The 27,260-nt window shown below is 41.3% G+C and overlaps 1 protein-coding gene across 4 annotated transcripts in view; it reads left to right on the top strand.

The window, feature by feature from the left end:
- CNTN5 (contactin 5) overlaps positions 1 to 27,260 on the top strand; it is a 1,772,202-nt gene that overhangs the window by 659,170 nt on the left and 1,085,772 nt on the right. For all 4 annotated transcript variants that reach the window (XM_075592453.1, XM_075592451.1, XM_075592452.1 and 1 more), the window contains exon 3: positions 27,139 to 27,217. The gene's annotated coding sequence lies outside the window, so the exon portion shown is untranslated. The remainder of the gene's footprint in view (positions 1 to 27,138; positions 27,218 to 27,260) is intronic.

Raw genomic sequence — 27,260 nt, 5'->3', positions numbered from 1 at the left:
CCTCGGTGTCCCAGACAGGACAAAAACGGGGCAGCCACAGCCTTCGCTCCACTCCAGAGCAGATTAGTTAGAGACAGCTCAGCGACAGTTTGCTCTTCAGTGGGGCGCACGCCACGGGTACTTCCCCATCAGCCTCTGATCGCCATTTTGGGCTCTCCGCACCACGCGGATACTCCATTCCTTGGGTTGTCACGCTCTCGTACCAATTATCGTACATGGGGCTCCGCTCTGCGGGGCAGCCACCACACCAGTACAATAAAGATTTGCTCAGATGCACCACCACATGTGTACCTGATCTAGGCTGGACTCATGTTGCACTACCTCAGGCTAGGCTCACTCTCTCAGTGTCTGCTGTAACTCCTTCCTCCCAGTCTGTGCTCCCTATGGTGTGTCTGGAATGGGCTAGAGTACTCTGGCTCTGCCATGCAGTACTTGGGGCGTCTACCTCTCTTGGTCAGCCTAGCGCAGACCCTCTCCAGGATTCCTGACCACGTTAACAGGCTATCCCTTCTGGCGTCCTACCAACTAGCACTACCTCAAAGTGACTCGGTCAGCTATAGCCCGGCTCCAAACCCCTCACTCCTTTCAGGCCCCTAGGTCGTCCCTGCGAACTGACAATACCCTGTCAGCCCTTGACCACCCCTAGGTCCGTCCCTACGCAGCACAGAGTGGCAGCAGACACTCTCCCTGTTTCCCAGTGTGCCTAGCTAGAGCCTGTCCTGTTGACAGATCTGATCTCAGCAGCTCGCCTCCAAATGTAACGGTTTTTGTGAACCGGCCTGACCCACCCAATCTCACATTGGCCCCTGTGGTCTAACCGGTCCCCATTACAGTGTGATAGTGTCTGGTGGTGCACCTGTTGGCAACAGGACTCCTGAGTCTCCCGCATGATGGTGTGTGGGGAGGACCCGTCCAGACAGGCAGCTGAGGTAGTGTGCTGAGTCCTACCTAGTTCCAGTGCAGCGCCTCCACCTCATCAGTGTCCCTTCGGTCACTTGGGGATGGTCCTGGCGAGGAACTCCTCTGTGGTGCTCCTCTCTGTACAATCACTCCACACATGTACATGAGAGGGTTTGTAATTAAGAGCATCTTTATTGCTTGAGGTGGGCTAGCTGCCCCTCGCAGTAGTTTCTCTAGCCACTCATAATCATTCAGTGCTTTCCTTTGAAAGGTGTAATTCTCCTTTAATAGGGATTCCCAATCCCAGCCGGGATGTCTTTACCCTGTGCCAGGTCCCTGGACACAGTCTTCTTACTCAGCTACTATAACATAACTTTTACTCCTCTCAGAACTCTGGCAGAACTACTCAGAACCACGCAGAACTAACTTTTAGACACAGTGCTGTGCCTTATGTACACTCTGGAAACTGACACACCTCTGACATCACTAACCATGGAGTCAGAGCCTGTGACCACTCCCATCCATACACAGGGCACCTCACTAGGGTGTGAGGGCAAACCTCCATAATTACTGCTGGCATGCCCACAACTTACCAGGCCTTACTGTCAGCAGGAGAGATGACTGTAGCCATTTTACATGACCGCTACATATATATATATATATATATATATATATACACACACACACACACACACAAACACACAAAAGAGAAGAAAGAAGCCCTTGAGTGCTTTTTTATAGGGCTTCTTAAGTGCTTTTTTTTACTGGAGTGCTTTTTATAGGGCTTCTTTCTTCTCTTTTGGGTGTTTGTGTGTATATATATATATATATATATATATATATATATATATATATATATATGAAAGAAAAAAGAAAAGAAAACAGGCGCACACCTATTGCATTAAAGTTTAACAATAATTTTATGGAACATTTAAAACCAGACAAATGCCCACTCACAAGTAAAGCGTTATTTAAAAGCAATTATGAGATTGGCCCTCATAAGCCAGTGGTGCCGTTCGAGCCTGTAATGGTGTCCTCTCGTGCGCGGTCTCCTTCTACCAGAAGTGACGCTCACCCGGTCTGGTGTCCCGCACAAAACGGAAGTCCCTCCAGGAAACCGAGGCCTCTCCTGACTGCCTCTAGCTGCTGCACCACCAATCAAGCTGCTGCAGCTAGAGGCAGTCAGGAGAGGCCTCGGTTTCCTGGAGGGACTTCCGTTTTGTGCGGGACACCAGACCGGGTGAGCGTCACTTCCGGTAGAAGGAGACCGCGCACGAGAGGACACCATTACAGGCTCGAACGGCACCACTGGCTTATGAGGGCCAATCTCATAATTGCTTTTAAATAACGCTTTACTTGTGAGTGGGCATTTGTCTGGTTTTAAATGTTCCATAAAATTATTGTTAAACTTTAATGCACTAGGTGTGCGCCTGTTTTCTTTTCTTTTTTCTTTCATAGGTATTCCTAGGGAGTTGTGATCCCTTATAAACGGGCTGCCTATACCTGGATGCATTCACTTGGAACAGGACTCTGTGACTTTTAAGGTTTTTTAAAAGTTTTTTGGAAAAAAGTTTTTATTTTCATTTTTTCATATTTTTTATATTTTTTATATTTTTTATTTCATTCTAGATATTTTTTGTATTACAACATAATAATTTTTTTTTTCCAGAAGCATTTTTTAACAATTTTGTTATGTACACTTTGTATTAAAGTTATTACACATTTTATCTTAGAATTACATAGGGTTTTTTAATTATATTATTTCACTTTAGCCACCCCATAGGTTGTATCAACGCAGTTGGCTACTTATTCACAGTTAGGCAGGTTGTTGCATTAGGCGCTCCTTTATTATTTCTGTTTTGTTTTTATATATATATATATATATATATATATACACACACACACACACAAAAACACACAAAAGAGAAGAAAGAAGCCCTATAAAAAGCACTCAAGTTATTCAAAATAAGATGTTTTTTTTTGGTAACACAGAAAAAACAAAAAATAAGTAAAATTGAATTAGAAAACGAAAGACCACTAAACTCCTAATTACTATACAGATAGCTAGATATGGAAAAATCAAAATCAAAGTATAAAGTGATTAAGCGAACCAGAAAAGAAACACTTATAAGTAGCACACAAATGCAAAAAAAATTAAACAACACACTTAGAGCTCAAACCCACCAAAGGGAAAAAAGTATTCCCTAAAGTATGATGGACCGTCCGGTCAGTAAACTAAACTACCTAACATAATTACATGGTGGAACAAAAATAAGCTCAGACCAATGCAAATGATGTATAGGACAGGTAATTAACGGTGGTAACCCTGCCAGATAAAGGTAACCAGTGTATCAGAACGTCCTGAGAGAGTGTCAATTAAGTAACAATAAAAGTCTTCTAGCAAGCGTGTTGTACTGCCTAAAGTAGCAGTTCAGCAATAGTAGTGTTGTTAGCAGTTCTGGGTTTATCAGCAGTGTAAAAGTGAAGTGATTCTCATCAGTCAGGGAATTCCTCCATTGCAAACAAAGTAAGCAGCCAGACACGCAGCGACGGTATAGCACAAACAGGCGAATCGGTCCGGTCACGTGAGCGGACACTCTGGTCTTATGGCGAATCCGGTTTGTAAATGAAAAGCTTTCTGCATCTGTAACATCTATGAGGCAGCGATCAGCAGCAGCAGCAGTGGCGGCAGGCAACTGATGAGTAGAAGGGAGATGTGGTCGCGACTGGTAACTCCGATGGCTGTCTCGCCGTGAGGCTTCTTCCGGGAGTGTTATTCTGTACAGAGCAGAGACAGAATATTTGAAGGGGCCGCCAGCATTACGTCGTGGATCACATGTGAAGTAATCTCCAAACAGGACTGGGTATGGCCAGGCACTCAGGCGCAGGAATTTAAGCACAGATACAGGACATATCTGTAACAAAACAAACAGCAGTGATTAAACATAGCATAAAACCAAGTAAATTGTAAAAAGATATGTCTCTCTGCACAGAATAACACTCCTAACTATACTTACATACATATTTATTTTCTATCTCTGCTCAGGCACCTTTATCTTTGTTTTCAAACATGCAATAATCTCAGCTTTCCTCAAAGACAACACGCCTGATCATATTTCTTCCTCTAACTATTACATTGTCACTCTTTTGTCGTTTTCATCCAAGCTTCGTGAACACGTTGTCTTTTGACACTTACTCAATTTATTGGATGCTAATACTCTCCTACTCCCATTGCTAACTAGCTCCCAAACTACTCATACTACTGAAACTTCCCTCACCAAATTAGTTAATGATCTATGCATTGACAAGTCTAAAGGGCTCTACTCACTTCTTATTTTGCTTGATCTCTGCTGCATTTCACACTGTTGACCACCCTCTACTGCAAAATCTTCACTCTTGGTATATGTAAATAAAAAACCTCGCCTAGTTATCTATCTTTCTAACCACCAATGTAACATATCTATTGCTTTCTCCTCCTCTTCTCATGTGGAGTGGTCTGTTAGTGTGCCTCAGGGCTGTGTCCTGGGGCCACTCCCTTTCTGTCTATATACAATCTCCCTTTGCAATCTCATAAGCTTCTTTGGCTTTAAATATCACCTCTATGAGAATGACATGAAACTGTATCTTTCAGCCTCTAAACTTACTCCCGACACCTATCCTTAAATAACTGATTGTGCCTCTGCTATTTCATGCTGGATTGCCCTCTGTTGCATGAAACTTAACATGTCTAAAATGGAGCTCATCATAACCCCAACTAGGCCCAATTACTCAATTTTCTGTCACAGTCAATAACCCTAGCAATCAGCCAGTCTCAAAAACATGTTGCCTAGATACTGTGTACTATTTGATTCTTCCCTCTCCATCTCCTGTTACATTCACACTGTTGTTAAATCTTGTTGTTTTCTTTACTCCACAACATCACCAGAATTAACCATTTCCTCTGTTTCTCTACAACTAAAACTCTCATGCATGCCCTCATTATCTTGCAACTTGACTATTGCAACATTCCTCTGTATGACCTTTATGCCTCCCAACTCGATAACCTACAATTTATTAAAAATGCAATTCCTAAAGTCCTCAATCTCGTAGGTCTGTCTCTGACCCAATTTTCCTGAAATCCCTTCAATGGCTCCCCATCAAACTCTATATTTACTATAAAATTCTACTTTTCTTCAAGGCTCTACATTCTTCTACCTCCTCTTACATCTTAGATTTAATCCTGATCGTCACATACATTCTTCTGAAGGCTGTCTCCTCTCTGTTCCATTCGTCTCTACAGCACTCTGATGTAACCCCCCCTCCCACCCAATATTCTTCAATCCACATCCTTTCCCCACCTCCAACTCACACCTCAAATCTCACTTCTTTAGTGAAGCATTTGGGTAGTTTAGGCCTAAGACTACTCGTCTCCTACTGATGCATTTACTTACCCCCTCAAATATGTTCTATATGGCACTTGCTCCTATTTTATTCTGTAATTGTTCCAGTTTTCCATTTAGATTGTAATCTGTGTTCAGCGGGACACCCTAATTTCCATTGTTTAACTTCCGGATTTAATGCACAATGTATAATATCTTCCTGCACTATCTTGCTAATTTTGTAAAGCACTACGTTCTGTACATTGGTGGTGCTATATAAATACATATAAATATATACATATTACTATGACTCGCTAATTTGACCTTACTGTACAGTACTTCCTCAACCACCGTTTACTGTAGCATACAGAGTATTTGAGCTCCAGGGGACAAAGTACTTTTAAACTACTTGCCATGATATGATGATTATGATCTCAGTCAGGATGATGAGGAATAGGATACATGTTTTTTTTCTCTAAAATACAGTATTCTTAATTTATTATTTATGCTTTTTTGTGCGCTGGAAGGATACTGACATTCTATACTATTGGGGCATTTATGATGTATGAGATTTTTTATTTTTTTTGAAGGAAACTTTCTCGTAACTCAAATATTCAAATATCCTTAAGCTACTAAATACAGAATTCATATAACTTAAACAAGTATGGTGGGAATTTGTACATTTCTTGAAGGGTAAAATCTCCTGAATTTTGTTTAAATTGATTTGTCCAAAGAAATGTACTTTAGACAAATAGGGCATTGACTTTTGCTTAAACCCTTTTCATAAGCAGTTTATCGATAACATCTTTTTAACCTCTAGTCTAACTACTGTAAATTGAGGATTTACATTCATATAAGAGAAACTCATTATGGCCTATGAACATGAGCAAAACGAAAATTGAAATAATTGAGGTGTGCTCTTAGATATTGATTCTGGCAGAGTACATGTAACACATTACTTATTCTACTATCTCATTGCTGTATGCATTACCTACAGTAAAGTCATAATAGATTTCAGTAAATAGTTTGTCTTGCATTTTCACATTCAGTTTAGTTGTATATATTTTTACGCTTGACTGTCATTTTTTTTATATCTCAGTAATATTTATTTAACGAGTGTTAGACATAAACACTGAAATGCATTTATTTATTTACATTTCTGTAGTGGAGATCTATTTGATAGGGGTTTATATTTACTTAGTAGTATTCTGCAATAAGACACTTTCTAGTGCTGAAAGACACCTTACACCCCAATGACCTGAATGGACTATAAGGTGTATGACAGTGCAGGAAAGTTACATAGTTGTATAGCAGACAAGGTTGAAAAAAGACAAATGTTCATCAAGTTCAACCTACAGTACAGTATGTTAAATTTAGACAACAGATACTTATCCTATATTTGTATTTATAGTATATTGATCCACAGGAAGGCAAACAAAAAAACCCCTTGTGAAACATTATCCAATAATGGGTATCATGCAGTAAGCAGCGAAAAAAATGCATTAGCCAGTTTAGCAATTAGCCATGTTTTTGGCGTGTTAAACTGGCTGTATGCTGTAAGGGGCGAATCCCTGGGGAATGAATGCGCCACCACCATTTGATGAAATGGCGTGTAACCGGTGGCGGAACGGCTGCCTGGCGAGAAACTGCCGAGAAGCCGTCCCCTGCTGAGTTGTGTTTGCAGCAGAGAGAGATCCGCTGCTCTCTCATCGCAAACATCAGCAGAATAAAAATTATTTTTAGAACAAATTTTATTCATAGTGTACATGTGCAGGGGGTCTCCAGAGCTGAACCGCATTGGTTTCAGGTCCGGGGACCCCATGCTTCCCGAGATACAGACCCCTTTATGAGGTGCCGGTATCCCTCGGCATTTAAAGGTCCCGATCACGTGACCGCGGAATGTAAACAAAGCAGAGGGATACCGGCACCCCATAAAAGGGTCTGTATCTCGGGAAGCAGGGGGTCCCCGGACCTAAAACAAAAGCGCTTCAGCTCCGGAGACCCTCTGCACATCTAGACTATGAGTAAAACACACATATCAATAAAGACTCGTTCCTTACCTTACAGGGTATCTGCTATGGTAGCGAAGCAGCATTAATATTTATTTAATAATACTGTACAGTGAGCAGGGGGTCCCCCAAGCTGAACCGCATCACTTTGTGGACCAGGGACCCCCTGCTTCCCGAGTTACAGGCCCCGGTATGTGTGATCGGATGGGCAGTGTCGCCGCCATGTTTATAGCGTCCCATACGCTACGTGATCGCAATAAACATGGCGTCCACACTGTAACCGATGCCCCAAACCGGGGCCTGTAACTCGGGAAACAGGGGGTCTGTGAGCCACAAATAAATGCGGTTCAGCTCAGGGGGCCCCCTGCTCCCGCACAATATTATTAAAATACATTAATGCTGCTTCATTACCATAACGGATAGCCGCTATGGCAATGAAGGGGTTAACGCATAATAGCATGTTTATTGGGGACAAATGCCCCCAATAAACATAGCAGCAATACACAACATACAATACAGTAATGGGCAACATTACTATTATCCACAAATGAATAATAGTGCAGTTGTCCATTTAAAATACATACAGAACAATAAAGACATTAAATACATATAGCACTCACACATGTGCGGCTGCCACGATGAAGGCCATCCTCATCTTCATCCTGCCCATGCCCCATCCACTTCTGCAAAACAGACACAAGAATAAAAACATCCAATGTAATGTCCCATAACCCCTTAATCACCATAGCGGTTATTAACCGCTACAGTCATTAAGGGGTTAACCCACCATCACCCACATACCCTCCCCCACTAACCCCCCCCACCCCCTGAGGCCTAACCACCGTCACCCACTACCCACAAGGGAGTCCTACCACATACCCTTGTGGCCAATACCCCCGCCCCCCAACACATACAGTACAATAATGTGCCAAATAACTATTATCCACATAGGGATAATACATTATTTGGCCATTATTAAACACATTAAATACCGTACTAACCTCAAAGGTAATTAAGGGGTGAAGCCATCCTGCAATGGCAACACCACTTATGCAAAACATCCTCAATGAATTAAAAAGCAATTTCCTAAACAAATCTCATGCAATCATTCAATCTGAAGCCTCAAATGCCACTAAAACTTTGCATTTACAGTGTATACATGTAGCATAACATGTAAGCTACATGTACACGCTGCAAATCAATGTTAACAATACAATAATCCATCTAAAATAGCCTGACATCACAAGAAGTATATTATGTAATCCAATAAAGTCACCATCAATGAATTAACAGACATGAATTACATCCCTAAACAATTAAAATACCATCCATATCAATTACACAATTAACTATAGCTATCGTTACAGAGAACAAGTTCAAAACATACAAAAAAGGACACCAAAAATTACAATATACTAAAGAAAGCCTCTCCATAACCTACAGTACAGCATAGAAGCCCAAAAATTACATCTCTCTAATGATAAAATACATTTAACACACATCTATGCATAGCAGTATAGCAAAAATCATTTACAATACAGTAAATCAAGCTTTTACAACACTATCAGACTTCCCACGCTCTGATTGGCTGCCGTACCATGTGAGTCCGGCCATGTTTCTTTTCATGACATGACGTCATCTTAAAGGCAATTGAAGCAAAGCCATTCTGATTGGCTGTGCTTTCTTTGCTTTTAAGTGATGTCATCATTTTTTTTACATCGGCCAAAACGCATGGTTTTCACGGCCCAATCAGGGCCATGGGAACCATATGACGAAAATGTGACATCATAGGCCTTTAAAAGCCTATGTCGTCTCATTTTGAAGCCAGACGCCACGGAGGAAGGACCTCCTACTGAAGAAAGAAGACCAAGGTGTGGCACCAGACGGCAAGAAGACCCCGGAAGAAGGTAGAAGAATACAGATGAAGATGGATTACAACTAGAAGACCCCTGGATTGTCGTGTTTTATTATTTTAATGTTTATTATTTTCTGGTTTATTATTTAAGGGTTCCTGTTCGTGGATTGGTTCGTGAGTAAGCTGATCAACGGGAGTCGGTGGGGTCAAGTAATGGTAAGTTAAATAAAGAAATGTATATCATGTAAGTGTGTTTTTTTTTGTTTTTTCATGTGTTAATTTTTTTTATGCATATCATTTCTTGCCACTGTATGTATGTATGTATGTCTAGAGAGATATCTACATACAGGGTAAGAAATGATAGTGTTGTAAAAGCTTGATTTACTGTATTGTAAATGATTGTGGCTATGCTGCTATGCATAGATGTGTGTTAAATGTATTTTATTATTAGAGAGATGTAATTTTTGGGCTTCTATGCTGTTCTGTAGGTTATGGAGAGGCTTGCTTTAGTATATTGTAATTTGTGGTGTCCTTTTTTGTATGTTTTGAACTTGTTCTCTGTAACGATAGCTATAGTTAATTGTGTAATTGGTATGGATGGTATTTTAATTGTTTAGGGATGTAATTCATGTCTGTTAATTCATTGATGGTGACTTTATTGGATTACATAATATACTTCTTGTGATGTCAGGCTATTTTAGTTGGATTATTGTATTGTTTACATTGATTTGCAGCGTGTACATGTAGCTTACATGTTATGCTACATGTATACACTGTAAATGCAATGTTTTAAGTGGCATTTGAGTCTTCAGATTGAATGATTACATGAGATTTGTTTAGGAAATTGCTTTTTAATTCATTGAGGATGTTATGCATAAGTGGTATTGCCATTGCAGGATGGCTTCACCCCTTAATTACCTTTGAGGTTAGTACCCGATAAGGTGATTAAGGGGTTCATTGGTATGTTAATGTCATTGATATGTATTGGCTATTTATTATTTTGGCAACGGACCCCAAGGATGATGCTGGCGACGGAGCCTTCTTATTGATGAGGTTAGTAGAATTTTCTTTATTTTACTACAGTATTTAATGTGTTTAATAATGGCCAAATAATGTATTATCCCTATGTGGGTAATAGTTAATTGGCACATTATCGTACTGTATGTGTTGGGGGAGGGGGAATTGGCCCCGAGGGTATGTGGTAGGACTCCCTTGTGGGTAGTGGGTGAGGGTGGTTAGGCCTCAGGGGGTGGGGGGGGTTAGTGGGGGAGGGTATGTGGGTGATGGTGGGTTAACCCCTTAATGACTGTAGCGGTTAATAACCGCTATGGTGATTACGGGGTTAGGTGACATTACATTGGATGTTTTTATTCTTGTGTCTGTTTTGCAGAAGCGGGTGGGGCATGGGCAGGATGAAGATGAGGATGGCCTTCATCGTGGCAGCTGCACATGGGTGAGTGCTATATGTATTTAATGTCTTTATTGTTCTGTATGTATTTTAAATGGACAACTGCACTATTATCCATTTGTGGATAATAGTCATTGTGCCCATTACTGTTTTGTATGTCAGGGGGGTATAGGTGTTGTTGGGGTCATATATATATATTTATATATATATATATATATATATATATATATTTATTTAGTTAGTGTGGGGCTGTTGTGTGTATTTTTTTATTGTGGGTAGTGGGGGTGGGTGAAGGGGGTATTAGCCCCAACGGTGGTTGTTTAGGGCTTGCGGGTGGGTAGCGGGAGGCCTTAACCCCTTCATGACCGTAGCGGTATTAACCACTACAGTCGTGAAGGGGTTAAGTGCACCCGCAACCCCCCCGCAAGCCCTAAACAAACAACAAGGGCCAAATACCCCCTTCACCCACCCCCACTACCCACAATAAAGCTGGCACGGCTGTTTAACCCCTTCATTAGCTTAGTGGTTAACCGCTAAGGTAATGAAGTGGCCTTTAAATGCATTTTTCCTGCCTCGGATGCATGCTGGGGGGGTCCGGTGCTGATATTAATGGTATCAGCTCCGGAGACCACCGGCATCAATCCCAGCCAGGAAAAAGGCCTGAATTTTTTCTAAGTGCCGATCCGCCACTCTTCCGCTGCCTCTCAGCAGCAACTTGCCATCTTTTTCTTGCGTGGCTGATCCACCTGCAAAATGCCATTCTAGAGTGGCGAATAGCTCCGCTTAGCTACTCGCCTCTACTAGAATACAGCGTGGCGGAAAAAGTTGGATTTTTTGGTGGAAAGTGCCTTCTCGCCTCGCCACCATCGGAAAAAAAAAAAACGCCAGCAAAACTGGCGTTTTTTTTTTAATCTCGACACTTTCTGGCCCCTTTCTGAATACGGATAGGCTTTTTAGGCGGGAAAGTGGCGAGAAATGCCTTTCCGCTGCTTACTGCATGTTGCCCAATGTCTCATAAGGGGAATGTTACAGTGAGTAGGCCACAACACGTGGGGGTTCTGAGAATAGGCTTTTTATTTAGCCTTAAAATGTAGAACACAAAGAGCTTACATTCAGCTTATGTGCAATACAACATAAATCAGCTTACTTTCAGCAATGTTAGCATAGTTCATTAAAACAGTACAGAACATGTCTGAGTCCTTGGCCTGCAAGGCTCAATCTTTATGCAAGAAAAGGGTTTTTTGATTCCAGTAGCAGTGTGCCCCAACGGGTTCCAGGGTCAAACCCCGACTGCAGCAAGTCTCAGGCCTTTTAAACCCTGCTAATGCTCCAGGTGAGGGTTGGCTAATTACTTAAGGCTGAGATTTAACCAGTTCAGCGCTGTTCTCAGCAGCTATACATGTGTAGCAGGGCACTTCCCTTACCTCTGTAGGAAGCCAGTTCCGTGGCTCGAAAGGATCGGGGGAAGTTGTGGTTGGTGCCACGTGTGTACCAAGGATTGTGTGTAGCGCGGTGACCATGTTGCGGTTGGTGCCACCGGAAGGGGAGGGCCTGCAGACCAGGATTTCCTCCACGTTCCGTTAGTTACAGTTGCAGGTCTCAGAGTTCTGAGACCTGTGTGGCATTTGAACTGGAGCCGTAGGAGGAGGTAGATTTTAGGGAGATAGTCAAGCTTCATGTACTAAGCCAGAACCTTACCCTTATGCCCCAGGCAGTCACTCACTGTAGTATTGTCAGGACCCCCACAGCATAGGGATTACCCCTGGAGTGTGATACTCCAGTGAAGCAGGTCAGCAGACTGTGAGAGAGATACTCCTGCTGGAGACAGCATCGCATGGCGGCCTGAACGTTAGGCATGAGGGGCTTGGTGTCAGAGACCCCACGGCATGGGACCCGACCCCCATATTCCTTGGGAGCTTCTCCTGGTTACAGACCCGTACCAGGAAAGTAGACGTGCACCAACGTTACACAAGGGAAGGTAGAGAAGCCCTCACATATACATGTGGGACAAGGGAGGCTCTGATGGACACTGGGTTCTAGGTGCTCAGGGCAATCTAAGTATTGTGGGGGAAAAGCCCTATATTGTATTGTTATTGTGTTATATTTGTCGTTACTATTGTTGTGGTACATAATATTATATTTGGGATATACTATGGGACCATAGTAAAGGCGTATTTTATACCCTGTTGTGAGTGGGATTATTTGGGATATACCGTATTGATATACCCCACAGGTGGAGGCGCTGCAGTCATTCATCGCAGGCTCCCTAGGAGCAGAGGCTTAGGCCCCCCGAATGCCTAACAAGTAGCACCATAGCGCATAGCACCTGCTGTTTCCCTTAGGGGTAGGGAAGGGGTTTTACACATGTATTAGTAATTTGTCAGGAAATCTACACTGTCATAATCCTCCCGTGTTTGTATATACCTGGGCTGAAGCCCGACTCTCCGACATAAAGTCCACATTGGCATTTTCCTTGCCGGGTCTATGTTGTAGCTTTAACGGGAAAGGTTCGATGGCCATACATCAATGGGTTAATCTGGCACTGGACTCCTTCATTGGGGCCTATTGTATAAGCCTTCATAAAAAAAATTGCCCTACCGTTTACGCCTCCTGTTTTTGGGGTTTTGCTATGACGGTATTCTGAAAGCCTCGATTACCTGGCTCTCTGTGCGCAAATCTCACCAGAAATTTATGTTTTTTAATAAAAAATGTATTACTAGTGTAGATGCACAGGGGGTCTTCGGAGCAGAACCACGTTGATTTCAGGTCCGGGACCCCTGGTTCCCGAGATACAGGCCCCATTATGGTCATCTACACTAGGTAATAAAATGTATATTAAAACAGCTTCATTACCTTAGAGGCTAGTGGAGTGGATGAGCAGCTAGTGGAGTGAATGAAGGGGTTAGTAGTTCTCGGGGGGAGGGGGGTTAGGCCTGCTTTTAAGATTGGGAGAGAAGTTAACCCCATTCACTACCATAGCGGTGGGAACAGCTATGGTAATGAAGGGGTTAACCAGTCCCGCTCTCCCCCGGAAGGCCTATACACCCAGCCGTGGGGATACTACCCCCTTCACCCAATACCTCTACCCCCAAGAAACAATAATAAACACAACAATGCTACTACCCACCTCCTCTAACCCCAACAACCCCCCACAACACATACAGTACATTAATGGGCAAAATAACCAGTGTTCGACAAACCTATACATTTGCACGCCACGGGCGAGTGGATTTAACATTGTGGCGAGCTCCTATTGGCCCAAGCAGCACACGTGTGGTACTAGGTGGCGAGTAGATTTTTTTGTTCGGCGAGTCAATTTTTTGGTGATTTGTCGACCACTGAAAATAACTATTATGCAGATATGGATAATAGCTAATTTTCCCATTATAAAATCAAACATTTGACAGCCAGCATAAGTAAAGTAAATAAACCTTTCTACTTACTCGTGCAATCATGAAAGGCGTCCTCGTCAGCATACTCCATGTCCATGTCCTACGATGCCAGCAAGAATACAAGACAAAATACAATCTAATGGCCCCTAACCCCTTAATCACCTTAGCGGTTAATAACCGCTCTTCAATCTAAGATTTCAAATCAATTTCAAATCTAAGGCTGTCTCACACTTTAATCTGGTCTGTAACTGTTTCATACGCTCATAATATATATTTTCTTTAACTGTGCATGCAATGTCTTGTATATAATGTATACCTTGTTCATTTATGTAACTGTATTTGTAACCATGTATTATTTTGTTTTACTCTGTGCCCAGGACATACTTGAAAACGAGAGGTAACTCTCAATGTATTACTTCCTGGTAAAATATTTTATAAATAAATAAATAAACCGCTATAGTAATTAAGGGATTAACCCACCCGGGAGGCCTAACCACTTTCAAGCGTCTTCAATCTCATTGGCTGTAATATCATGTGATAGTTATATTAGTTCAAAAGGATGTGACATCATCCTTTAAACTTCAATCCTATTGGCTGTAATACCATGTGATATAGCCATGTGGTTTTAAGGATGTGACGTACCTCCCTTGGAGATTATGGACAGGGAATAGTTCCGTGGGCGCCTATAAAATTTTACCACTATAAAGGATATACGAAAACCAAGCCTGTTGGTTGTGAAGATTGTTGATCCTCACGGTGGGCTTGAAAACAAAGAGAAAGCACAACACATAGCGTAATACTGTTGAAACATTAAACAAACAACATATAAGACAACATATAACAGCTGAATACTGAAATGGTATTTTTAGGACAATAAAATCATTTAATAACAATTAATATTTAATATAATGCACAATTTGCATGGACATATAGATTTAAGCAATTAAAAATCTGAATAGGTGGTTCAACTGCTCCGTAGCACCAATGTTGATGATAGCAATGCCTACTCACCAGATGGAATAGGTTTGCAGGCAGTGGATATTTTAGAGAGTATCCCCTCTCATCTGTGTGCTGCTCTCTGCTTAGCTGGCGTCTCTGTCGGCTCGTGGGTGCAGCTCATCAGCAGGGACTCCTGCAGCTCCAGGAAGCACGTCTGAGCAGATGGAACTCAGCTGCAGCTGATTCAGCACGATGTCAGCCACGGACCACCGTGAGCTCGTCTATCTGCTGCTCACTGCTAGCTGGCGTCTCTATCCGCTCGTGGACGCAACTTGTCAGCAGGTACTCCTGCAGGGCGCCAAGCAGGGCGCTTGAATAATGGGAAACCGCAACAGCTGGTTCAACTCGTCGGCGGCTATAAGAGATGGTTAGCTGGCAGCTCACGTTGATTCACCGCTGAGGAAGAGAGCAGATCGCTCTTGAAACGCGTAGGGTGGAGGTTCAAGCCCCGCACACATTGGTGTAGTACCCCCCGTACATTGGTGAATCAACGTGAGCTGCCAGCTAACCATCTCTTATAGCCGCCGACGAGTTGAAACAGCTGTTGCGGTTTCCCATTATTCAAGCGCCCTGCTTGGCGCCCTGCAGGAGTACCTGCTGACAAGTTGCGTCCACGAGCGGATAGAGACGCCAGCTAGCAGTGAGCAGCAGATAGACGAGCTCACGGTGGTCCGTGGCTGACATCGTGCTGAATCAGCTGCAGCTGAGTTCCATCTGCTCAGACGTGCTTCCTGGAGCTGCAGGAGTCCCTGCTGATGAGCTGCACCCACGAGCCGACAGAGACGCCAGCTAAGCAGAGAGCAGCACACAGATGAGAGGGGATACTCTCTAAAATATCCACTGCCTGCAAACCTATTCCATCTGGTGAGTAGGCATTGCTATCATCAACATTGGTGCTACGGAGCAGTTGAACCACCTATTCAGATTTTTAATTGCTTAAATCTATATGTCCATGCAAATTGTGCATTATATTAAATATTAATTGTTATTAAATGATTTTATTGTCCTAAAAATACCATTTCAGTATTCAGCTGTTATATGTTGTCTTATATGTTGTTTGTTTAATGTTTCAACAGTATTACGCTATGTGTTGTGCTTTCTCTTTGTTTTCAAGCCCACCGTGAGGATCAACAATCTTCACAACCAACAGGCTTGGTTTTCGTATATCCTTTATAGTGGTAAAATTTTATAGGCGCCCACGGAACTATTCCCTGTCCATACTGTTTTCCTGACCAGGGGGTCAGGCTTTGTGTCCTAGGCAGCCCCTTATGTATAGTTTTATTTAATATATAAGGTAATAGTTACTACACCACACACATTGCGGTTAGCGCTACCTGTTTTGTTGTTTATGTCCCTTGGAGATTATGTTACATTCTTTAAAAAAAAATTAAAGATGCTGGCACATGATACAGTGTCCAATCACATTGCATCTGTAAATAAAATAGATGGGGGTACTTTTAAGCCACAACGTCAGAAGAGTATGAGCAGCCAAGACACAAAGGGACGGATACACACACACATCTTTCTACATTATGTGGAGAGATACCTGTATACAAAAATGAAGATACCTGGGAAATATGCTAATTTGTATATTCAAAGTCAAATGATTAACATTAGCTATTTCCCATGTATCTCAGGTGTGTTCCTTTCTGTGCACAGGTATCTCGCCAGTTATTGTATAAAGGTGTGTTTTGGGAGTCAGGTTCATACAGGTCAGGGTCATACAGGGTCTGGATGGAAATAATGTCACCTTTAGATATAACATACATAGCATAATGTTAATTTCCTGTGTTAACCTGAGCGGCTGTTAGTGGATATGCAATGTTAGGGAGAACAACTCTTTTTACATACGATTAGCACCAATGCCCAGACAAATGTAACAATACGCTATTTAAAGGAGTTAAACTGTGTCAAATGTTAGATTATTCCCTTTAAAGAATAGCATTACTAAATGAAATTAAGTAGGTTAACTTTACGCAAAGCAGCCTAATGTGACATAGTGTATCTGGCCAAAGTGGGCAAGCCTTTTATTATAGTAGGACAACGATTCTTAGGTACAAAAATACCCATCAGAAAGTGAAGAATGCTATTAAGTTATTGTAAAATGTTGTGCAAAATTAGGCTGAAAAGCACACTTAAGACACATACATTACAAGTAGATTGGTTATTGCATTTGACATTCTGTTGCGAGAAAGAAAAGCTCAGTGAGAGATCTTATATTGCACCTTACACAAGTTAACTTACAGGGTATTTTTGCAGACTTCTTCAAAACCTTGAGAAATAACCTCAAAGATATTACAATTGCAGAGTTATTATTTCCCGGCCACATCATTGGCAAAAGCAGTGAGGCCTTTATGGATGCCAGTGGCTGAGTAACCAAATAGGTGGAGAACCCTTTGGAAAGGGACACCTGTACTACTGTATGTATGTATGTACAGTATGTATGTATGATACATGGCTACACTTAAATCCATGACATTTGTATTCCTTAAACTAAGCTCCAAATTAGCCTAGAAACTAATGTAATGACAAGTATGTTGGTGGGCAAAATAGAAGTTAGGGAGAGTATATTCTTAATTTAGGAATACAAAATGTTTAAGGGGATCTATTACTAACACCACTGAAATCTTTAATATTGAATAATCATTTTCTGCATAATGAAAAAAGGAGCATGTTAATCTCCTAGAAGAAAACCTGGTTTTCCATTTAGTGGTATAAATGGCAACATTTTAGGAGGAACATTATTATTGCACCATTCATATGGCTGTACTTCCATGCATACACTGTAGCTTGGCTGTTTCACATACTGTAACTTGCACTCTTGTTATGGTTTGCAGCTTGGTATATGGCTTCATCATTACTGGTCACCACACTGACAACTTTACTACAAGGCTGTTGGCCTGCGCATACCATGAAATGTATAGCTTTTGGGTGCACAGGTAATTACACACATGCAATAGCTGATACACAGGTGATTACTCATATAGTATATCTACAATACATATAGTATAGAAGTGTTTCTGCAGAACAGGTGATACAGTATAAAACTGTGCTACAACACGAATGATAGCTCATATATAGCTCATTTTGCCAGTAGCATTGTGTGCTTTTTTCACATAAATTGAATTGACTAACAACACATTTGTAATTTGTTTTAGCTGCTACAGTACATATTCCTATGCATGTGGCTTTCTAGTTGCACTTGAAGGCACTCATGTCAGTTTTTGGCTTGCACAATGATGACCACTTACTCCACAATACAGGTGACTTTGTTGCCACAGAATATTGCGTCCAAAATGCTCTAGGGGATTATTTTATCCTGGTGATGTTTTAAGATGTTAGATTTGTTGTTACAAACTATAAACTATAAGGGTCAATATAGGTTGACAACGTCTCCAGTATAATATTAGATGCGCTACATGTACCAACTGGATAGGTGATTTCGGACTTGGCTTGAAAATACTGCACTAGATTTGCTTAAAATCTTTTGGGGAATGGTTAAATTGAAGGATTGGAATAGATGTTACCGCAACAATAGGTAGTTATGTTTAACTTTTTAAGTGTACTGTACATCTGTATTGTACTAACCTGCTGCATCTAATTGAATTTCTTGTTTTCACTGCTAGCTAGGCATTGTTTTATTGATTTATTTGCAGGATGATGATTTGGTCTGAAGGGATTTATCTGTAACCTTAATTAGTAAAGGTTCACATGACTAATTTTGTTGTCTATTTTACAAAAGGCAACTAGCTTAGTAGACTACATCATGAAATTAAACATTCTGCATTACAAATCAATATAGTGCACAGCAGAGCAATACACTGATCTTTAGTCCAAAGGTCAAAGACTCTCTAGTTTGATCCCTTGAGCTTCTCTGTTAGTCAGTGTTTTCACTGAGAATACTGAGTTTGTGGCAAACTGTATACCTGGATGTTGCAACTTGATCAGAAGCACTAATGTGCAGCATCTTATACAGTATATATTGCATTCTATTGCATTAACAAATGATGTGTATAGTCTGAAATTATTGGAATATCATAATGTCAATCCAAGGTCCGTGTATAGAAATGTACATGTGTTGGTATGTCAAGACAGTATACGTTTTTTCAGAAGGTGTAATATTTTTCCAGCTGCAAAACGAATGGGCAGAATAGTATCACATTTTTTTTTTTTAAAGGTATTTGCTTTGAGGCAGTGTAAGAGACATGTGCAAAAGTACAACCAAGGGAGACAGATTTGGGGAAATTAAACCATGACTTTATTCAGCCTGTCACTTTAAACAATGCAGGAAACACAAAAATAAACAAATAAACAGCCTGTCCCTGTGTAAGGGCTAACTCACTTCCCCAGTCCCTATCTGCAGGGCCGGGAGGAAAAGCCTGTTACCAACTTATAACCCAAAAAGTCCAAAGAGGTATCTGTAAGTAGGGGCCCTTTATGGCAGTCTCTGCATCTGGGTTGGTTGGTGCATCTGGGCGTGTTCCTGGGTCTGCTGTATTCTGAGCAGTCATTGTGTCTTGATGTCAGCACACGGTCCTCCTGTGGGCTCAAGAGTCTCCTTGTCAGTTTCCAGCAGGAGGCTTTTCTACAGGTCTGATTAGACAGGTGGAGACTGGTTAATTGTCTTTAGCTGCAATTAATCCGCTCCCTGATGGATTCCTCAGACAACTACAGGAGCCTTGAAGCCTGCCTGTTACAGGCAGTAATCCACATTGTCGCCATTTGTTTCCTAATCTGGAGTTGCTGAGTGGTCTCCCATTGTTTAGGTTCCCATAACTCTGACACCAGGCTGGATATCTGCCACCAGGCACAACATGTTCACAAGGTCAGTGATCGTCCCATAATGGAGACCCCCGAGCCATGTTTGAAGTCTTAGTAGCCATATTTGCAGTTTTTTTTGTCTCAAAATAGCACAAGAAAACTACAAATAACTTAGGACCCGATGGTTTCCTAGACATTGATAGACCACAAAAAAGCTATGGGAGACTCCCCAGGTTCAGGTAAGGTTAAGAAAAAAGACATTCTGGGAGGATTACTACTTTAAATGAATTTTGTTTATTTGATAAACCTGATTCTATTGTTTGCACACCTTTTTAGCCTAGTCTACTACCTGAAAGACTTTGATAAACCCTGGTATGCCTTGTAATACATTAATATAGGTATTGTAATTGCAATAAGCGCATTAAGAATGTACTACAGTCTCCTGGTTGCAAAACAAGTAATTTGTCAAAAGGAAATCCTCTCTGACGTTATGTATAAAGTCTCACACACTGGAGCAATGCTCCAAAACTGGCACAAATTGGGTCATTTTTCCAAGGATGATTGACCATGTGCAAGGTCACAGGACCTGTTGTATACTTCCATTTGCTCAAACTATATAGTTGTGGCAAAAATAAATATTAACACCATGTTTTAGTGTTCAAATATATGAGATAACATTTGTGTACATGTAATCATCAGTCATAATAGAAAATATTTAAAGACATTGGATATTAATAACCAATTTGAGGAGCATTAAGAAACTGAAAAAGAGAAAATGTGAAGAGAATAGCTTCACATCCCATGAGCTACCTGCATTTAGCATGAACATTATAGATAAAATAATGGTTGTTTTCAAACACTCTTAGTCAAGACCAGATCATTTAGTATCTCATCCCTCTTCACACCGCAGTCAATTAATCTATGTAAAAAAAAAAAAAAAAAATCCCTATATATATATATATATATATATATATATATATATATATATATATATACACACACACACACAAACATAACCGCATCAAAAATAAAAAAATATGAGAAAACAAGATAAAAAAAAAAAACACAAATATACCAGATATGGTGAAGTGGCGGTGCTATGGGAAAGATAGAATCAAAACCCAAAAAGGAGACAGAAAATCCCAAAACAAGCACTCTGATCAATTATACAAAAATGCAAAAAGTTCATTTATCATGAAATGATTGCTTTTCGTGCTAAGAAAGAAGAATAAAAAATCCAATTAAGAACAAGTGAGGATCAAAAAAACAGTCTTGAATAATGACACCACTATCATGTGAGTAAATAACAAATGGTAGATAACCAGTGATAACAAAGACCTATGCAGGAAAAGAGGGGAGATCCCTATATCACAAAGGATCCCACTCCGAGTTATAACTGGCCGGTCCAAAGAAAAAAACCACTAGAGAGGGTTGGAGTAAATGTGAAAGTGCAGAGTAATAATGAACACAGCTAAACTCTAATGAGTAAATATACTAGTAGACTAAGCAAACATAATCACATTCACATAATAACAAAAAACCCTAATAATTGTCAGCTACACACAAAAAGAATGAGATGCATGGTTCTTGCAGTATAGTGAGTTGCCTGCACACATAAATCCTGTCAAGAAAAACTTGCAGAAAACATTAAGTACCTCCTAATAGGGTGTGCAGGAAAAAATACTACATGGAAGAAAAGCAAATACAGCCCTCATACAATAGAAAAAGTGGTGATTATATAGTCCTCCTACATAGTACATAAAATCACCCCACGAGAGCTCTAACAAGGGAGCATATAGCACATAAATATGGGGGCAGGAGGTAGATGTAATGCAGGCTAAGTGTCAGAATCCACTCCCAAAGTGTCGCATAAATACGCATGGGTAAAAAGCAGACGGCAGAGTAAGACAGTCAATGGGAACAAACAAAGTCCATATCACCAGTGTATCTCCTGCATGTCTGTTCAACCCACAGGGATTACCGCAAAAAGTCCGCACCAACCCGGTACCAACCGGGCAGCCTCTCGCAACAGGGTAGAAGGAAATAAATCAGCAAAAACTGGACCCCGCAAAAAGCACTCCGATGGCCGTTTCACCACTGCGGGTTTCTTCCGTGAGTGATTTCTCTTAGGTGACTGACTGATTTGTAACTTGGCGCAATGGATGATGTCACAGATCACATGTCTCAAATGGCCAATCAAAGACAGCCTGTGCTCATTCTTGTGTATACATAAATGGTGTGGTATTGCTTTACAGTAACCCCACAGTATGCAACAACACAATAACTCACTGATGCAATACCCCAACACCCCAGTGGGTCTTCCCCAAAGTCCTGAGGGTGCCCTGGGCACCTAAACACCCGATGTCCGCAGAACAAGTCCCACCCAATGTGAGGTAGCGCTACCCCCGTGTGAACCATTGGTGCATGTGTGATACTTGCCTTGGCACTCCAGTACACCAGGGGCAGCTTGCAGACTTGCTGGGAAAGGTACCACACAGCAGGGCATCTGACAGCAATCCCCTCTCACATAAGGATTCCGGCCTCCACGCAGTGCAATCTCTAGCTGGAGTGTCTCACATAATGTCTCTGAACATTTTCAGCCTCAGTCCGCCGCGTTGATGTCTGTCCACCAGCGCGGCAGTGTACGGTACTGATAAGTTGAGGAGGGTCCCTATCTGGGACCCTCCCTACAATACAGAGCAATGGTTGGCTCGGGGCCTATCTGAGGCCTTGGGGGCGGAATCTAGGCCTAGCCCAGAAAGCCACTTTCTCCCTGGACACTACCTACTCCTGTCCTGGCTCCCACGTGACTGACTCATGGGCTCTCTGCCCACAGAGGATATCCTGTTCTTTTAGGCTGCATGCCTTCTATTGGCTGGATCAGCCATTGTGTTAAACCCTCCCCTCGAGGATTCTGGGACATGTAGTCCTGCTTCAGTCCTTGCGGAGCCAATCTAAGATGACTGCCGCACTGACAAAACTGCACGTGCACGCCAAATCCAAAATGGCCATCACCACTTCTCCTCGATCGTGCGGAGCAGTTCCCCGTGCCAGAGGCAGGGTAGAGGGACTCCGCTAAATGATAACAGTGGGATGAAATTAACTTGCAAACTAAAGGAAAAGTCCACATAAAGTGCTGTATGCTTTAGCACTCTAGATGTATCTCCTTAATTTTAGTTACATGCATTACCTCAACAATGGCTTCATGCAGAATGTATAAGGATGTGGGGGACTATGTGCAAAAGTTTGTATTGTCTCTAAGCAAAAATATAGCAAGGTTATTTTCATCCTTTTTCTTCTCGTTTGTCAGCATGATATTGGAGGGAGTGGTTATAGAAAGAGTTAGTAGATATTCATACATGTCCTCAAACTGTACTTTTTATCAGGTACACTACATGGTTATGTGTTCTGTAAAAACAGCTGTACCTATTAAACATAACAGTTTTTGTGTGTGATAAGTTGCATAAGTTAGGGATTGAAACTGCTTGGAGATATCTCCATCAAGCACAAGTAGAGGCGTAGAAGAGTGATACCTATTTGTATGTGCAAAATCCTGTTGTGTCTGTACATATGGTAATGAGAGTAAAGTAGAGCCACAGTTCATCACTTTTTCTTATGTTCTTGGATGCAAGCTATCTTGAGTAGCTCTAGTTTAACAAGATATATGTTTTTATTTGGATCAGACAAAAGCTAATACATGAGAAACAAAGTATGTGCTGTGCCTCTAGAGTCACTGTTTAAGATTTTTTTCACATACCTCCATTGTGTTATGTGTATCAAGTGCAACAGCACTGCAGGTTCTGACTGGACATTTTTTTTTGGGGGGGGGGGGGGAATCATTGTAAGACCCTAGCATCAGGTGGGTCTTTAGGTTTCATACTGGCAAAGTGTCCTAGGATGAGTGAGAGAAATCTTGGATAGACTTGAGGGATTGACATAATCTCCCATGAGTCTGTATGTGAGTGTGGCTCCAGGGAGAGTCAATCTGCTCCATATCTATTAGTGTGTATATGAATGTATAAGTGTATGCAGATGTGTGCATAAACTGTATCTATGAGTTAATGTAATATGAGTTTGTATGTATTGTGATGACCACATCACGTTGCAGTATCTTTTAGTCCCAGATTAAGGCCTGAAACTTGTTCGATTAAGGCTGTGGAAATTGTATTTCTCTACACGGGGTTTATTTTCAGAGTAAAATTATACACTAACAGGCCCACCGTCCCTTAAAGTCAAAACAAATCATAAAAATAAGACCTACTCCTTCATAGGAGTCTAACTACACAGTAGCTGTAGCCCTCTCTATCGGTAGCCGCCAGCTAAGCTGCTTGTCGGCTCAAAATATGTACTATTATCTCTTAACAATATACACAGTCTCTGCACGTCAATATAGTGTTTATTTCTTATTTCTTATCTGTTCCTGTTGGGGCTCCAGGTAATTCTCTCTGGACCCTGCAAGAGCTCAGAGAATCTCACTGTAGTTCCAAAATCCTGGACAGGACATCCCTGCTTCAACAGTCTAGTGTCCTTCCTTCTTCCTGGGATTTAAAACCCAGGCAGTCCCAGCCGGCTCCGCGACTAGCCTTTTCCTACCTCGGCAGAAGTCTCTCTCCCTTCTCTGGGAAAAGCAGTCTCTCTCTCAGAAGGCAGCCCTCTTTGTCTGTCTTTTACACTTCCTTGATCAATCAAGAGTTCTGCAGCTGCAACAAGTCTCTCCAGGGGAGGTTAACTGCTTGCATGCTGGAAAGCATACTAGCTGCACCACTCAATCCTATAAAGAGACAGTGATTGTAGGGAGGAGTGGCTCAGTGAGTAACGACACTGACTTTTTTCATATTGGACCCCATGCAGCATTAGTCCTCGCTGCCGGGCATTGGGGAAAGTAAGACTGGCTACATCTGTATGCACAAGTGAAGGCACACTATATATAAGGGTATGTACAATGTATATGCATCAATTCAATCTGCATCAGTGCAATGTTGTAATGTGCCTCACAGATGCTAATTAAGTTGTCTGAGCTGAATTTAATTCAGACAGGTGAAATTTTAGACCTATAAAACTGAAAGTGCAGCAGCCTATGCTGTTTGCAGCCATGTTTGAAGTAGCCAGGTTTCAAGTAGCATGAAGTGTTTGGAGTTTAAAAGGGAATTCAAAGGGAATGAACAAGTGGACAACACCTACTGGCCCTGATTCCTGAATTTGATCAACACTGGAAAGGAGGAAATCATCTATCCCAGACTGCACATCTCAGCACTTTACTAATGCTGTGATGCCGCCTTTACTATTTCTATTTGCTATGACCTCACTTGTTTTCAAATTATGCACTTCTTTCTACCATTGTGCAAAAACATGTTATCAAATTGGCGCTCTATACAAAAAAAAGTGCGATTCTTATATAAGAATGAAAGAGATGTTCTAATACATCAAAACAATTGAAGGTGAAATACCAAAATAGTTAAAAACAGTGATATGCAAAAATAATAAATAAAGATACTTTATAAAGTGCTGCTCAAACCTTTTGCAGGATTGCTTCTTCAATCCTCTTCAGTGTTGAAGTCCAGGTGGTGGGGAGCACAAATATGTAAAAAGAATAAAGACACAAAATAGTGTATTATGTTTGATCCAGATGAATACAGTTCTATGTGACCTATAGATTGTGAGTACACAATCTATCTGTTCTTTTAAAGCATATCCATCAGTGGCAACAACATATCTGTTACATCTAGGTGTGTGGTAACCTTGAATAATAAATAGAAGCCCCAATAGCGTAGACTGATAAAATAATTTTATCTGTAGGTACAGTATATCAAAGAATTTTCAGATTAACATGGTGTCAGATTATATCAGACACATATGATTGTGATCACAGATGGAATTGGCGCCGTTCAGGACTCTCAGCATTACCCTCCGCTCGCGTCCACAGCTCTCCTTGCGTCACTCCACCCGATCTCACATGTGATTGGCTGTCTTCCGCACCTCCCCACCAGAATACCTGGATGCCGATTTGGGGAAGCAGCAAAGCCGTAATCTTCAATTCTACACAGCTGCAACACTCTACGCATTTCACTGGAGTTCCCAGTTTTATCAGGACTCCTTTATTCTGTGTATTTTGTATCTTTACTATTTTTTGCATCTCCTATATTTTGTGTCTTTATTCTTTTCACATATTTGCTCTCCCCACCACCTGGACTACAACTTCTTTCCACCACCTCATGTCCCCAACTCTATTCTCCTTTCTTCGCCACTTCTCAGTACACATGAACTACTTTATTACCTGTGCCCTTTGTCACTACACAGCTATACCCGCTGCACTAAAACACACCCCTACAAAACATCCTCACATATTCTATTTCTATCCATGCTTCTCCTCCTTGCTTCTGGGGATATCTCTCCCAATTCTGGTCCTTGCCTTATTTCTACATGCTCTCGTCCTCGCCTGCCAAATGCAGCTTCTACTCCTTCTCGTGTCAACCCCTCCAACCTCATACCCATCCCCTGCCACCCTCCCTCCTCTCTCCCTTTCTCCTGTGCCCTTTGAAATGCTCGCTCCCTTTCTAACAAGTTCCTCCCTGTGCATGACTTCTTTTTCTTTCACTCTCTGCTCCTATGTGCTATAACTAGATTATACTGGGAAACTACTAGTCTACATAACTATGTTATAAACAGTTTCATCCCAATAGAATTAAGGATTAATACCTTCCCATCATACGGGATACAGGATGAAGTGTTTATTAAGAAATGGGAAGCATCTCTCTCCAATTGCTCTAGGGAATTAATGGTACTTCTCATTGAATATGAAAATAAGAACCTAGAGGTGGCTTAAAGTGAATTAGATTCAGCTCTCAAAGAAGTAGAACAGTGGGTTAAAGATCCAGATTTTACTGATCTAGAAACCAAATTAAAACGAAATATAGAGAAATTTACAAAGGAACTCAAAGATAGGAAACAAAAGAAATTTGCAAGAGATATTAAGGATTTCAAGACAGGGAAAACTGTTATTTACTTTTGCTCATTAATACACATCAGTATTTCAACTATCCCTTACTTTCTTGTATTTATTTGGAATGCGGGGGACACTTTGGGTGTTCTATATTGTCCTTAGGAGAGATTAGGGGTCTCTTCATTGTTCTCCAGCACCCACTACATAGTCAAATCCTCATTTCATTTAATACATTAGGTAGTGCGGCCTATACAACATACTTTCTTTAAAAAGTTTGTGTTTCCAGATCTCTTGGTTTTAAGTAAAATAAAAATGTTTCAACTATATAAAGAGCTAGCAGGTTGTGTGCTGATTTATCTTTTTGATTTGGTTCTGCGTTGGAAGTGTAAATCGTATGAGGTGTTAGGATAATGGGGCTGAAGGGGATGACAGTACTGAAGATTTACTTATAAAAGAAAAAAAATGTTAAGAAATCACTGTGCCAGACTTCTAATCTTACACATTTTCTTTTTTTAGATTGGATATAAAACAATTTCTCCAAATCGGATGTACAATTTGCTGTAGGGTTCTCGTTGCTCCTGAAATATTTGAGACGGTAAGTCTTAATCAAAATTGCATTTTCCTAAAAGCTATTTCAT

The sequence above is a fragment of the Ascaphus truei genome, chromosome 3 (assembly GCF_040206685.1).
Source record: "Ascaphus truei isolate aAscTru1 chromosome 3, aAscTru1.hap1, whole genome shotgun sequence".
In the NCBI taxonomy this organism is placed as follows: domain Eukaryota; kingdom Metazoa; phylum Chordata; class Amphibia; order Anura; family Ascaphidae; genus Ascaphus; species Ascaphus truei.
Note: the sequence above shows the minus strand (reverse complement) of the source record. Positions and strands in the feature narration are given on the sequence as shown.